The following is a 15,338-nucleotide window of genomic DNA, read 5'->3' as shown; positions in this document are numbered from 1 at the left end:
TTGTATCAACGTTTTATATTATCTGTAGTTTAGTTAGTAAATTAAAATTTACCACATCCACACTCTAAATACATAAAAAAATCAACAACGTACATTTTAACACAAAACAGAGAAAAAAACTGCGTCTACATCTCAAAGAAGTTGTGTAAGTTAATTGAAATATGAATTGCGAGTGGAATATTTCTTTAAACAATTTTTTGTCGCTATTGAGAAAAGAGGTTTTTACGATCTTTTACTTTAATTTTTTATGTTTTACTATATTTTGCTATTTATTAACTTTATAATAATTGTTAGAATAGGTTGTTTTATCATCTCTCGTATTAAATGACTATAATTTCTAAGTATTCAGAAGGTATTTAAAAATATTCCAGGGATCCTCATGTTCGTTTTATTTCAACAGAAAGTATTCGATGTCAAATATGACAGATTTCAAACTATTGCATATGTCATCAACAATGATTGCGTTATTTTACAATACTGTTAAATTATTGATATAAATGAAATTTCACCTTACGAATAGAAATACATGTCAACTATTCTACAACAATGTTGCCACAACATAAATTATCCTATAGAATTTGCACGGATGACGTTACCTGATTATTAGATTACCCTTAATACTATATTGAAAGTCTATGAAGGAGGCCTATATCCAACAGTGGACTTCCTTTAGTTCAAATAATGATGATGGAATACTATATTTATCGACTTTTAAAATAGTAATAATGTACGAATGTTATGATAATCTCTTTAAAAATTTCTGTTTATTTTGATACGGCTTGAATATTTTCACATTAAATTATTGTTCGATATAAAAAGTTTCAGGTAATTTCTTGTTATGCTCACATATGTATGACTACCTTTTTAAATAATAAATAAAACTATGGAATGTCAGTCGACAGGCTCACGTTTAATTTAGTTATATAATGGAATGAATGAATGAATGATGAATGAATTAGGTATAGGGCTGGCGGGCGGTGCACTTTATTGTACGACTACTACTGCATTGGCGGAAGTAGCTATATATTGGTCATTTTCTTACTTAGGATGGACTTCCGCAAAATAACGCTTGAGTCCATTAGATACTTATTTATAATCATATACATAGTATGTGTAGTATAATTATAAAAAGAGGTATCGTCATTCATCATTTATTCCTGTCACCGAGATGGGGAAGAGGGCGTCCATAGTACGTCGCCATCCCGAGCGGTCTTGTGCCTTGCGCTTTACTTCGTTCCACGTCATTCCAACTCTTTCAATTTTAACTCACCAGGGAGGCTATACTGAGCATTCCCGCAGGTTCTAAGGTGGCAGCCTCATCAGCAGAGTAGGGTATTGTGGGCTAATCACTCGCTTACCCGAAACTAAACGATTGAAAAAACTGAAAAAAAGCTACGCAGGCCATTTATAGCATGGTAACACGGAATTATTAGCAAGAAGTTTTAATAAAATTGATATTGCTACAATTTCGTCTTAATATATCTATAATAATGTCTTGTTTGTGCGTGAAAACATCCAAAATTATTAACAAAACAATACACAGTGGTAATATAAGTAATAAAAATAATTATACATTTAGTTTTCGTCTTCAAAAAATAAATAAATCATTTATGGCACAAAGTTTACGTATGTACAATTCCACAATTAATTTCAGTTCTGCTACTAGAGAAATTTAAAACCAAGAATATATTGAAGTTAAATGTTGTCGCTGCTCACTCGGGAAGCTAATTATTGTCGCGCACTCTTTATAGAACTATATTTGTAAAGAGCAACTGTTGAGTTTCTTGCTGGCTCGTAGCAGAACTGTTATCCGACTTTCTGGCGGTAGCTTCCTGTAGGTACAACAATGTTGACATTTTATGTTGACAATTCAAAAGTGTTTGTAACAGCTTATTTAAATAAAGAATATATTGATTTGATTTAATATGTTACATTGTTTTTGGATTTTTAGTCAATATCTTCTGGCAGTACGAAGTCTGAAGATAGAGGTAAAAAGTAAAATAGTAAAAAAAATTAATTTAAACAATAAAGCATTCCGAATTTTGAAAACTCAATTGACTGTAAGATATTGTGTACCGTATATTAAAAGACAGCTAATGAGCTATACATTTATCCCTTTAAAATCATTTACAACTATCATTTTGTATAATTAAAATAAACATTAAATTCGTCCTGCTTTTTGAACAGATCTCGTAGATGTTGCAGTGGAACACATGTTCTATTTAATTCAAGTATTAATGTTGTAACATCATCAATAATTATATTTTGTTACACTTGAATTACAATGATGAAAAAATAGTAAATTTTTCTAATCAACTAAGTAGTCACCTACGATACTATGTTTACAATGATAATTTGTTCTTATCATATTAAAATATCATCATCAGCTCTAAGAGCAAAATGAGCGCAGTGCCGCTTGGTTCCGGAGTCTAGCCCGATGACAGACAATAAGACTATAGTTGGATATAGGCCTCCTATGTAGATTTCCACTAATCCTTGTTGAATACGACTTGCATCTAGTGTTTTATGATGATCTTAACAAGGTGGACTTTCTACGCTGCACTTATTGCAGCAGAGCACAAGTGCTTCCTAGGAAGCTTTGGCTTGGCTACATAGAATTATTTCACTGAAATGGAAGGCTGCCGAGCTGTTGGATTGCTTTATTGGACGCTCCATAGAATGATTAGATCTAGGATCCCAGCGAGAAGACCTCTAACTAGGGTATCACTCTTCGATAATATCCGTATGTTATAAAAGGACCAATATTTAGCTACTTCCGCACATGCGGCAAACAATGCGAAACACAACTACCACCGTTAAATTACTCAACATGTGTTTCACCTCTCCACGGGGCATCTTCAGGAGTTATGTTACACCGATTAGTGCCAAACACAGACTCTGTGCGTTTGCCGCATTTATCAGCGGGCTGGCAGGAGTTGTATTTCGTTGCACGACTACCACTGCATGTGTGGAAGTGGCTAAATATTGGTCCTTTTCTTACTTAGGATGGACTTCTGCGAGGTAACGCCTGATTACATTAGATGATATCCGTCTCAAGGGTTCCTGAGAGGGCTGAACCTTGACTTGATCGGTAGGGTATATGGCCTGCCTGCTGCCACCTGATCAACCATGGATATGATATTGTTAAATTCGTCAAAAGATACTGGATGCAGATCGCTTCAAAACTGACTCTATTGAAAATTTTAAAGTTTCTGTAGTCGCTTTTTATGAAATTTATTCAAATGTTGATTTCAAATAGAAATATTATTTTTATTTGACCTTCTTTAGTGTTCATTTCGTAGCTCTATCGAACTCATGTCTTAATGTTTACTTTCACAATCAAACTGTATATGGGTTTTTGTTTTCTAAACGAACGACTTATTTTGACGACTAAGAACAATGCAGCTGTGAAATAATCGCAAAGCGTCTTGGAGTATCGACCTGTAGTAACTGTTAATTGCTTAATTAATTAGCTTGTTGAATTAAAATTTCATCTTCATAAATCACAAGTGAAGATGGACTTGTTTTGAACTTTCACGGGAACGGAAGCCATTGGTCCGGTTCCGGCGGCGCGCGCTGTGATTGGTCGACAGCTGGCCAGCCACCCGTAGCTGACTTCACCCGCGTCATCCGGGACGCACAGTCGACGCCATCTTCGTTTCGGTCAGTCCGCCGCGAGCAGTCGTGGGGGAAGCGTTGTAATTAAAACAGCAAGCTACAGGCTCAACACAGCCGGTATTTCTGTTTCTTTTAATATTTATATAAATCAGTGCAAGTTTAAATATTGTGTCGGGTATTGGGTAGTAGACATTTGTAGTGCACCAGTGTATCTGCTGTTTGTTCCGTCGTGTTAACTTCGGTGCAGAGGTAAGTTTTTACGTTTGTCTTTTCGCGACGGGACGGCAGGGGAGCGCTCGCCGAATCGATTGTCCCGACTCCCGCAGTCGGGTGGCTGTGTGCGTGCCTCTGCCCGCTCTCCCTATAGCCCTCACGACGCGATGCCTATCTACGCCATTTCGGAACGATCGAAACTCTTATGTTCCTTACCTAATTGTATTCCTATTTGTTACTAACAAATCAATACATTTTTTACAGGTGTTATACTTACCTCAATTTAATTTTAAGTTATATACATTAATATATGCCTACGCGTATTTAAATGCATCGTGAAAAATTACAATTTTTGATTTCCGTAAATCATAGTCTTCGTAAATAATCACGTTCTGTGAAATATACGGTAAAACTGCAGCGTCCGGACCACTATATACGTGACTTTATTCAAAATAAATCGAGGTCATGCGATTTGCATCGATGTACGATTTATTATTTTTTTTTGGAGCGGTTTTTCTACTTAGCGATATAAGAAAAGGTGACATGTTAACTTTGTTACAGGTTGTTTTACATGCAACTAAATACTGTTGTATTATTCAAAAACATAGGTTTAAAACTCATGATTTCCTGTAGACATTTTGGAGATATTGTATTAAAAAAAGAAAGGGTGTTAAAACGTAGTATGACGATGTTTTATGAGTAAATATGAAGAAGCAACAGTTTATGGAATATTTATTATCTACATTTGGCTTTTTAGGTAAACAAGTTAATTGGCAATTAATATTTTCCTTGTTTAAATATAGGTTTATTTATATGGCACTGTTAATTAATATTGAATTGTTGGATAGCGTGTATTTGTTCTATCATTTTACTTGTTGCTGAAGTTACTTGAATAAAATATTTACTGATTTGTTAGCTTAAATTTTATGAAGTTGCTTCTGTTATATCAATGTTTTTATATTTTTTTATACGAAATCAGCGATCGTTCTGAAACAGACATTTTTTTTTATTAAGGTTATTGCTCTCTTCTAGCTTTTATTAGACATCGATGTGAACAATATGAGATAGATTTTTTTAATTCCGGTTTTAATGATATCCTGTTTTAAAGTCAATACGCTTTTTATTGAAGTTGAACAGGCGTGAACAAGTCTAGATCAATGACCTGTTTATAATCTGTAACAATCTTTCTTTTTTTTTTAAATGAGTGAGTATAGAATTTTGTCTAAAGGTTTCGGAGTCGAGACCACAGACCGACAAGAGTAGTGGAACTATTGCTTATCTGTGGAGGTCTAAGTCCAATGGACTTCCTTTGGCTGAAATGATGATTTACCATCAGATTTTGTAACAAACACCTCCTTAAGGCGTTCTCGTCTGTTGAACGTATTGAACACCTCTCACTGTGGCGAGTGGGGTTTTCTGGGTAAATAACAATATCGGTAGGGACCTTCACGTCCTTTCGGAGCAATTTTTATGAGGGAAGTTACTTACTGGGTTACCGCTTGTGTGCTGGGTGGCCATGGTGGTTCCTTCTGCGCAAGGACTTGGGACTGGCATCGGAGGATTTACACCAGACCTATTGCAATTTTTATAACTCAGTCACCACTTGCTACGATTTCTTCTAGTGGAGACATAGGTTGGTGGTAGATATGAGGGTTTAAATGTCAACTTATCTAGGTAACTTAAAAGGTAGGGAGGGGCGGTAGGTATCTTAGGTTTTTACCCGAATTCCATTTTCATTTACGTTACTATATTAAAAAAAAATTGTTACAAATATACATATAGATTTTTTAATTTATTAGGTATTTCATTTTAAAACACCTTATTATGTACACAATTTCGGTGGTCCATGTAGCCTATTCGATTGTCACTTACTAAGTTGGGTGACCTTGTTGAGGTCGTCAGAAGACCCTGGATGGAGGGAGTTTCAAACCAGCTCTATTGATATTATATGTGATGACCTGTTGGAGAATGGACGTCCTATAGCTGAATGATGATGACAATGATCATGGCTGGTGAGTCATGAGGCAGAATTTGTTTTGACAGAAAGGTTAACCCATTCATCATTCATGTTCACATTGCGGAGGACAGCCTTTATTGAGTTTGCCGGTACCTTGTCTCCACGCAGACTTATCTTCATTTTTTAATATAAATAAAAAAATTATGTTAGTAATATTAAAATATCCGCTTTTTACTAAATGCATATTAATATATACGTTACGTGAACGTTACATATACCAAAATTATTTTTTATTTTTAATTTTTATCTATATGTTTTTTACGGCTAATATCTGAAAGGGCTGTATTGATTTTTACGGAACTTATACTGGTAGGTAGCTGACAAGTAACTTGGTCACTTTTATTTAAAAAAAAATTTTTTTCACGCGAAATCGCGGGCACAGTTAGTGATAAAATAAAAAAAAATTAATTCAGTCTCCATATTTTTTATGTTAGTGGATCGATAGTAATATGTTATATATTCATGAATGACATAAATATTTACGGAATTAATTAAAAATGTTTGATAATTTTCTTTTTCTATAATGGTTAAAACAGGCGCTTTGATTTCTTAAATAATTTAACAATTTTCATTTCTATTTTTATTTTTGCTAAATTTTCTACACATTTCATCCTAGACTTATATTTACTATCTTACTCGGCATCAACTCCCATTCTTCACCATAATTCTTATACTATTACGTTTCTATGACGATTACTGGTTTGCGGTAGTGTAAGAATATATGGCAGCCATCGCAATCATCAGGGAGGCCGCCTGTCTCCTGGTTAAATATACCAGGAAAGACATATCTTAAGTCCACAAAGTAATGCGAATGCATTTGCTCCAGATTCCTGGATTAGGGTCGAGCCGCGCATACCTGTGCCGGGTAAATGTCAACATTCCAGAACAATCTTATTTGAGTTTTACCTTGGTATATTACGACAATTCAGATATTTGGATCACCAGAAACATAGGTTCCGGTAAAAAATATTAAGTCCGGACCGTAAAAATTCCGGAAAAATAAATTTATACGGACTATAACTTAGGAATCTTCAAGACAAGAGTGAATGATTTACTACTAAGCATGTAACATTGTATATGTCATTGCTTAACATCAGGCGAGACAGAGGTCAAATTGTTCGCTTATATATGATTAAAAATATATAGTAAGGAAACGACGAATATTTAGCCACTTCCGCACATGCAGTGGTAGTCGTGCAGTGAAATGCACCGCCCGCTGATAAATGCGTATGCGGCAAACAATGCGAATCACACAACCGCCGCCGCGAAATTACTCAACACGTGTTTCACCCCTCCACTGGTCATCTTCAGGAGTTATGTTACACCGATTAGTGCCAAACACAGAGTGAAAAAAAGTTGGCACTTGTGCGGTGCACATTGTTGCACGACTACCACTGCATGTGCGGAAGTGGTTAAATATTGGTCCTTTTCTTACTTAGGATGGACTTCAGGTATCAGCTGATTCCATTAAATAAATACAGTAATACCCCGCTTTACGCGACCCCGTTATACGCGCTTTCACTATAACGCGAATTGCAAATTACGCGAAAGAATGCATATAAATATAATGTAGTCATCAACTTCTCTATGGTGTCTTGACCATCTGTCAAACAATTAAAAACAGTGTTGGGTGTTATGAACGTATTTTACAAGAACGTAAACAAAACGTTACCCAAAAGACAATAGATGTATTTTTCTGTAAAAAATGAGAGAGTAGTATGTATTGCATAAAGTGTTCCTAGAATTAAAGTGATTGATTAAAATGATTTGTATTTTTTTTTGTAATAATTTTTGACTATGTTTAATCATAAAACTCGTTATACGCGAATTTCAGTTAACGTGATTTTTTTTTGGAACGTATCCCTCGCGTAAAGCGGGGTATTACTGTATATATATCTGGTGATTTTTGTAGACAGTATATCCGCGGATACCCGAAAATTCGCTCGACTGCACACGACGCAGGTAGTGGGTAGATATATATATATATATATATATGTATGCGCCGTCTCGCGTCCCCTATCGATCAAGGGCGCTGCAGACGCGCCTGGCGTGGTGCCAGGGGCCACTACCCCTAGCTTCAAAGCCTCCATTTTGTATATCCATATACCAACTAACTTAATCAACAATTCAATGTTCAATATTTAACACTAACGAGATTTTGTATTTAAAAAAAAAATCCTTATTTTTTTTGACAACAAAATTTTCTTTATTAACATTTAAAGGATGCATAACATCTCCTGTTAAAGTTAGAGTTTACCACCTGTTAGGTTATTAACCATAGAAGATAACCTAAGAAGAACTAGTGAAAAATTTCAACAAAGTAACGTTTTTTTTTAAATAAATAAAGTTGAAGTATCCATTTGTAATTTTAAAATAACCGTTTATACTACATGTATGGATATATAGGGTACATATATCAAAATTACATTTTTTTTAAAAATTGTCAGTGTATTTGTTCGTTAGGGGTGATACCTGAAATGTCTGGATTGATTTAGATAGATCTAATACTGGCAAGTAGCTGATGTAATAAGGGTTAATAAAGGCTAATTTTATTTTAGAAAAAATCTTTAACGAAAATAACTAAATATTTTTAACACTGTGATCAAAAAGTATTGTGGATTTGTTAATTTGTAAATCATAGAAAACAAAGTATCGTCATAACCAGGTTTTAAATTTATCTGTACCTAACGGTGTGTATATAGCAGTATGTCGTTTTCGAAATGAGCTTATTCTAATATAAGCATATATGCAACCTCATGCTATATAAATAGCAACAGATCTCGCTGACCTATACTAGCTAACAGTTATTTCGCTGTTATTATGCTAATTCTAAATCTATATAGCAGTATTGAAACAACCGTGTTAATATAAAATTTATAATCTGCATATCGCAGAATGCTATTCGCAGTTATTTCAAACTTTCTTGGCGCCATTAAGTTTATTCGAAATTTAAAAATAAATCGTACAATATCGAAGTGAAAGGTCGTTAATATCGGAAGTATCACAAGAATGCGTTAGATGCTATACTTTCCAAAAAATATATATACGGAATAGTTTCCGCGTCGACGATCTTATCTCATTTAATGAACGATTTACTAGATAGTCTTAATTCGTAGCCGTAATGAAATGCAAGCTTAATTGCCGAGACCGCACACCGGAACGCACTCGGCGAGCGCGCCGGCGCGACTGACGATCTCCGCTCGCCTTGTTAGTTTCGAATGTTTTTTTTTTCTTCTAATTTTTAATTGCTTTCTTAGCTGCCAGTGCGCCAATTTAGACATTTTTTTTTATAAATAAAACTGAAGTTAATTGTACGATAAAAAAATGAACTATTATTTTAGACTTTAGCCAATTTTTTTTAAAAATAAAACTGAAGTTTATTTCACCATAAAGAAATGAACTATTATTTTAAAATTCTTAATTTAAATCTTACATGTTGAATTAAAAGTAGGAATAAAAATTTGTCTACCCTGTTTTTTGCTTTGAACTTCGAGGTGGCAGAGAACAAAAATCGCCTAACTTAAAGACCTCTTAAGTTAACTAAACTTAAAAGCTCCCGATGGAGCCTTGGTTCAGGCTGATATTTTATCTATTTCATTGTTAGATTTGATTGGCGTATCAAAGGAGATAACTTATCATTGCTATATTGTAAATCAGATTGCCATTGATTTATATGAGTGACGAGAAAACGTTTTTTTTATATTTGGCATATGTATATTTTATAGTGGAACAGCCTGTATTATTTAAGAATTATCTCAGCAAATCTGGCATCAAGAATATATTTTTTTGTTATTACAATTTATTTTTAATACAATACAGTTCATGGAAATCTTTTATTCAATTAACAACGTTACGTCTTAGATCAAGCAGAGAACTCTTGTCTCCGTACTGACAGTGCGTTTTTATATATACCCTCCGACGAGACTTAATATTCGTATTTCGAATAATTTATGAAGTGATCACACGAAAAAGGCTACATATTTTTTTTTATTTTAATGCGACAGTGGTAGTAAACAATAATTATTTTTTAATATGTATTAGGGAAACCGGAATGTAGTGTCGTTTCTGCGCATGTCTATATTTGATTGTCATTTGGTAGCACATGGTACTTGGAAGACGTTGTATACTAGATGGCAAAAGGTTGTTAATAACGAAGGTGAATATTGTTGATTAGAAATAAAAACTTGTTAAAATGTAGTCGTGTGAAATTAACTAAGAAAGCGACATTACTTTCGGTATTTAATGGAATCAGGCGTTACCTCTCTGTGTTTGGCACTAATCGATGTAACGTGGCTCCTGAAGATGTCCCGTGGAGGGGTGAAACACGTGTTGAGAGATTTGGTGGTGGCGGTTGTGTGATTCGCATTGTTTGCCGCATACGCATTTATCAGCGGGCTGGCGGGCGGTGCATTTCATTGCACGACTGCCGCTGTATGTGCGGAAGTGGCTAAATATTGGTTCTTTTCTTAATTACTTTCGGGTCCCCCTAATAGTACTTCATTTTTGAAAGCATTTTTTAACCCTTTGAGACACGGAATTTTAGAAAATAAAAATACCCATGTTGTACAGAAATTTTATTTCGTTCAAAATTTAACGAAAATTGGTGTGTTATTATTAATAAGGATATACAATGATATATAAAAAAAATTAATTCTGTTATTAACTACTAAAAATTTTCGGCTTCAACACTTTATGAACCTGTCATATAATGATAAACCTTGCCAGCACGATCGAGTATATTTTTAACAATTGCTAATGGTGTTGCCAATTACATTAAACAATAAAGTTCAGAAAAAAATGTATGAGCTCGCAACTGTTCCAATATTTCGAGGTGGTTCGAGAAATGTCCCACCATGCGTTATTAAGCATCAAAAAGGTTGGATATTTTTAATACCAGCGTTCCCCAAAGTATTAATGCAGTGTACTATACATTTAATGATAGATGACAAATGAGTTGTACATTCAGCCATTCAAATCTTATACACCTATCCCCGATTTACACGGTAGATACCTTCCTGAGAAAAACGTGTAAATCGAAAATTTAAATTTTTCAAGTCAAAACCGTGTAAATCGAAAAAGCTTGCAGAAAATGCATAATTTTGCTATTTAACAGTTGTGATTTTTTTTCAATATTTTTTGGTGTACACAGAAATAAAAATAAAATGCATCGACAAGTTAAAATATTTAATATATTACGGAAACACTGTTTTTTTTTATTTAATTACAATACATTAAACAGAAGAACAAAAAATAAAACGAAAGGTGTTTTATTATCCTTTATCACTGTCAGAAATTACTCTCATTCTTTTTTTCGGAATCGAAGGTTCGAATTCACTTTCATCACTCGAAGCTATTTGTGCCGATTCGATGTTTGAAGCAGAAATATTTACATTATGAGAGATGGTAATAAAATCGGTTAAAACAAAAAAAAAACTGATTTATAAAACCGTGTAAAAGCGAAAACGTGTAAAACAAGTACCGTGTAAATCGGGGGATAGGTGTACACTTAAAACAAATCACTCTATATATAGTTTGTAGGAGTGGTCGTGGTACTGTAGCTTCTTGTTCGTCGGTTGTATCTTGTTCGTCGATTGCTTCTTGTTCGTCGGTCGCTTCTTGATCTTCAGTTGCTTCTTGAAGTGTTGACCGCACCTCCGCTAGCCCTTATAATGAGCGCGGAGACTCTCAACAGCGCGATGCAGATTTTCGTTGCGTCTACTGTGGCGCCATCTGTCATGTATCTGTTTCACTGCCGCCGCCGCCATGCGATTGACGGTCACGTGGGTAAGAGCTTGGTGTTTGAGTGGCGCGCGATATGCACGCCACAAGTTCGTTAACTAAATAGAATCCATGACTGCGGTTCTAATGATTCGTAGAAACGAGCGGTTCCATTGCGGTTGTGTTGCGGCTAAATAACCGCTCGTGCGTCACGGCCAATGCCTCCGTCGGGAAGTCTAGACGGCTGTGTACCTACTTAATAAAGCGTAACCTAAGTTATTACAAAGTTAATGTAAACTTATCGTTGGTATTATCAGTTACCTAAACTCCCACTAGCTTCGGCGACTCTGAGGCGGACGATGGTTCGACGTGGTCCCGAACCATCGTGATAGCACCACGAGGGTTTCGGGGGTAGCGTATCCACGCATACCCCGGGACGGGCTATCGAAAAATAGCAAGGCGCAAGGGAAGACCGCGTGGCGATCCCTGCCCGGGAGATACCGCGGTCCCCCGTTTAGCGCAGAGGGCGACCACCGGGGGGGGTTTTAGTGGGTAGGAATCCCACATACCCCTGTCCTCCCCCCAGAGGCAGGGCATCTTGAATACCAGAAGATTTCCCCAACCGAAAAAAAAAAGGTATTATCAGTTAATTGTAGTCAAGTGCAAAACTTATCTGATAACATATATAACATATTTCTGTATTGTATTTGTAATGGTTTTAAATTTGAGCCCTCAATCTTTGGTACCTTAAAAGGGGTGTTAAGGTAGATGCCTTTTTTGCCCTGCCATTTCAAATCTGAGGAGTCCAGTATTCGCAAGAGAAATGGGAGTGTAAGGCTGGACAGGATGGAATGTGGCACTACCGCCTCTCTAATGGGAAATAAAGCTGCAACAAATTCCTTAAATACTGTGTAAGAATTATAAAGAAGTTAATAAATATAAATAATGATATGAATTTGATATTGTAACTAACTGTGATACCAAATAATGTGGCAAAAGAAGATATTTACGTGTGTAAGGAATGTTAAAGAAGAGAAAAGAACAAAAGAAAATGAAAGAAGTCCAACCGGTATTGGTAATCTACGGATAAGATCCATGCCCAGCTGTGGGCGTTTTATAATTGTTAAACAATCCCCACATTCCCAGTGTAGAATGTTATTCCTTAGTCGATCGCTCTCGGCAGATGAGTTCTAATCATGAAGGCTTTATACAGTATTTTTCACAGTCCTCCCACATTTTTTCAGGTAGGCTGGTAGGTTTCTGTAAGCGTTCCAAATTGATCCGTCCATATAAAAACCTATGGTTGCTCTACAGCAGTTGTTATCAACCTTTTTTATGTCATATCACACCTTAGCCTATCTAAAATTCTTACGCCATCCTATGTAATATATTTGTTATATTAAATCGAAATGGTTAAACTCGTGAAGAGTCCATTTTCGAATTGCCCCCTGAGGGGCGTGGTTTTATCGCATAACGTGGCTAGTGTCTAAAAAGACTGGAAAATTTCTCCGTTGAATTGTTTTCTTTCGAATATACATTGAAATAAATAAAAATAAAAGCACTTTAACCATCTTTTGAGTCATTGGACGTCTAGTGATGGACATGGGTCTCTCCAGTCGTGTACTCTTGTCAGAGTGGTCCTGGTTTGGTCGCTTCTAATGCCACGTGGCTTGATGTTTGGCGGAGTAAGAAAATTCATTTACTGACTTATAATTGACAGTTTTGATGATATCTGTCCATCTTGTTGGAGAATGTCGACAAGATCGCTTGCCTTGCACCACCAGACGTTCCATTTAGACCTCACTACGGGTGACATGTCCAAACAACTTCAGAATCCACATTTGCAAAGATAACAATAACCTCTCTTTTATGATCAGTTTTCCTAAGGCTTCTAACAGCATCCTGATTTTCTCGACGACCTTGGATTATTTTATACCGCAACACTTCACAAAAAAAAAAAATTAAATTAGAGAAAGCAAAATGGACGAATTTTTGCATGATTTTGAATTTATTAAATCTGGAATATTATATATATATATATATTTTAAATCAATTCGTATAATCTGTAAATAAAAAATAAATAAATAGTATAGGGAGGGCCATAAATTTTTGCACTTTTGAAACATGTGTAGAAATAAAAGTACAAATGCTATTTTATTTATGATTTATTTACCGTAATTATCATTTATTAAAAATTTTTTTTTTAAAAATGCATCGTCGAGATGTGCTCCGTCTCGCCGTTGGCCCCTTACTCTCACGGTTTTGGAGAAATCAAGTGTTGCTATTTGCAAAAATTTGTGGCCCACCCTATATATAAAAGAAAAAAAGAATTCTTTGAAGGTAGTCATGTATTTATTTTTATTTTTCCTTGACACCACGATAGTTCGAGCTGGTGATCGATCAAGTATTCAGGACGTTGTTCGGCTTACCGCGTCCGTTCATTGTTTCCGATCCCAGACCAAAGGAGGATGCATCGATACACAGCCTGTACGCTCGATCGATTTCTGCGATGTTATCCTTGAAAGCCTCTTTTGCGAGATATTAGGTGAATTGGAATGTAATGTTTTATGTTAAATTCACACGACATTTTTAACAAGTTTTTACTTCTAATCAACGATATATTCACCTTCGTTGTTAACCTTTTGCCATCTAGTATACAAATCAATGCCGGAGCGGTTAATCATTCGGTTTTTGTGTAAAGTATGTCGACAGAAACGACATTACTTTTTCATCACCCTGATATTTAGTCATTAGATTCATCTTGAAATATAATTGAAAAATATTTTATTAACATATCAACGGACGTCATAGGAGTGGTACCTTTTTACTAAATATATTAAACACAAACCTTAATAATAATTAGTCTTTTATCCGCTTCGCGTAGTTTTCGATTGTCTATTGTGTGTTTAATTTCATAAAAAAACATATGTAATTTTTTTAATGCCAAAATTTTTAACAACTGGAATTTCGTAAAATACTTTCTTAACTGGTATTAACATTACTAAAGAAATATTTCTAACAAATTTCAAATCTCCAAGCCTAATGGTTCCAGAGATATCGCGATGAGTCAGTGGATAGGTTTAAGTATCATAAATACAGGGTGATTTATTATATATTTAGCAGCTTTATATGGAGCTAATGTATTGCTCATTTGCTATCAATTAATATAAGGACATACCTTATGCAATTAATAGTTTTAGAAATAATAAATGACGTAATTATATTTTATAAAAAAAAAGTTTTCCAAATATTATTAAAATTAATAATTTTTTTACCATCTGCCCCTGTAGAACTTGTACTGTCAGAAGATATATTTTTCTACATGGTGTTTATAAATAAGTGTAAAAGGTTATAAACTTTGCTGACAAATAATCTATACATTCACCATTTGAAAGATATTACATCTAAAGCCAATCAACCTGTATATATTCCGTTCATGTAACATAACTTGTACTTGTAAAATAACATATTGCCCCTTTAAGGATTTTATACTTACAACCAATCACCTCAAGATGTATTCTACCTCTGAGTCATCACCTTTTTAATGAAATAATAGGGGGTGATAAATAATTTTTTTTATGGCCACTTCTATTTTTCGAGGAACAATATATATGACTAATATCTACTATGCTAATGAACCATATGATGGAACTAGATAATACGTGGATTCTAACTCAAGCAAGTATCGCACTTATGTACATGTGATAGCTGTTATATTAGTATGAATGTAACAAGAGTGCTTTCACGAGCTGTTTGTTTGCACAGCTTTCTG

At 34.9% G+C, this 15,338-nt stretch overlaps 1 protein-coding gene across 1 annotated transcript in view; it reads left to right on the top strand.

The window, feature by feature from the left end:
* Nucleotides 1–3,649: 3,649 nt before the first annotated feature.
* The window catches only part of sn (fascin domain-containing protein singed), a 75,527-nt gene continuing 63,838 nt past the window's right edge, over nt 3,650–15,338 (top strand). The window contains exon 1 of the mRNA XM_068775594.1: nt 3,650–3,867. The gene's annotated coding sequence lies outside the window, so the exon portion shown is untranslated. The remainder of the gene's footprint in view (nt 3,868–15,338) is intronic.

Source organism: Battus philenor, unplaced genomic scaffold (assembly GCF_028537555.1).
Source record: "Battus philenor isolate CCGP_79_NKW_IND1 unplaced genomic scaffold, ilBatPhil1.0.hap1 SCAF_9, whole genome shotgun sequence".
NCBI lineage: Eukaryota > Metazoa > Arthropoda > Insecta > Lepidoptera > Papilionidae > Battus > Battus philenor.
Note: the sequence above shows the minus strand (reverse complement) of the source record. Positions and strands in the feature narration are given on the sequence as shown.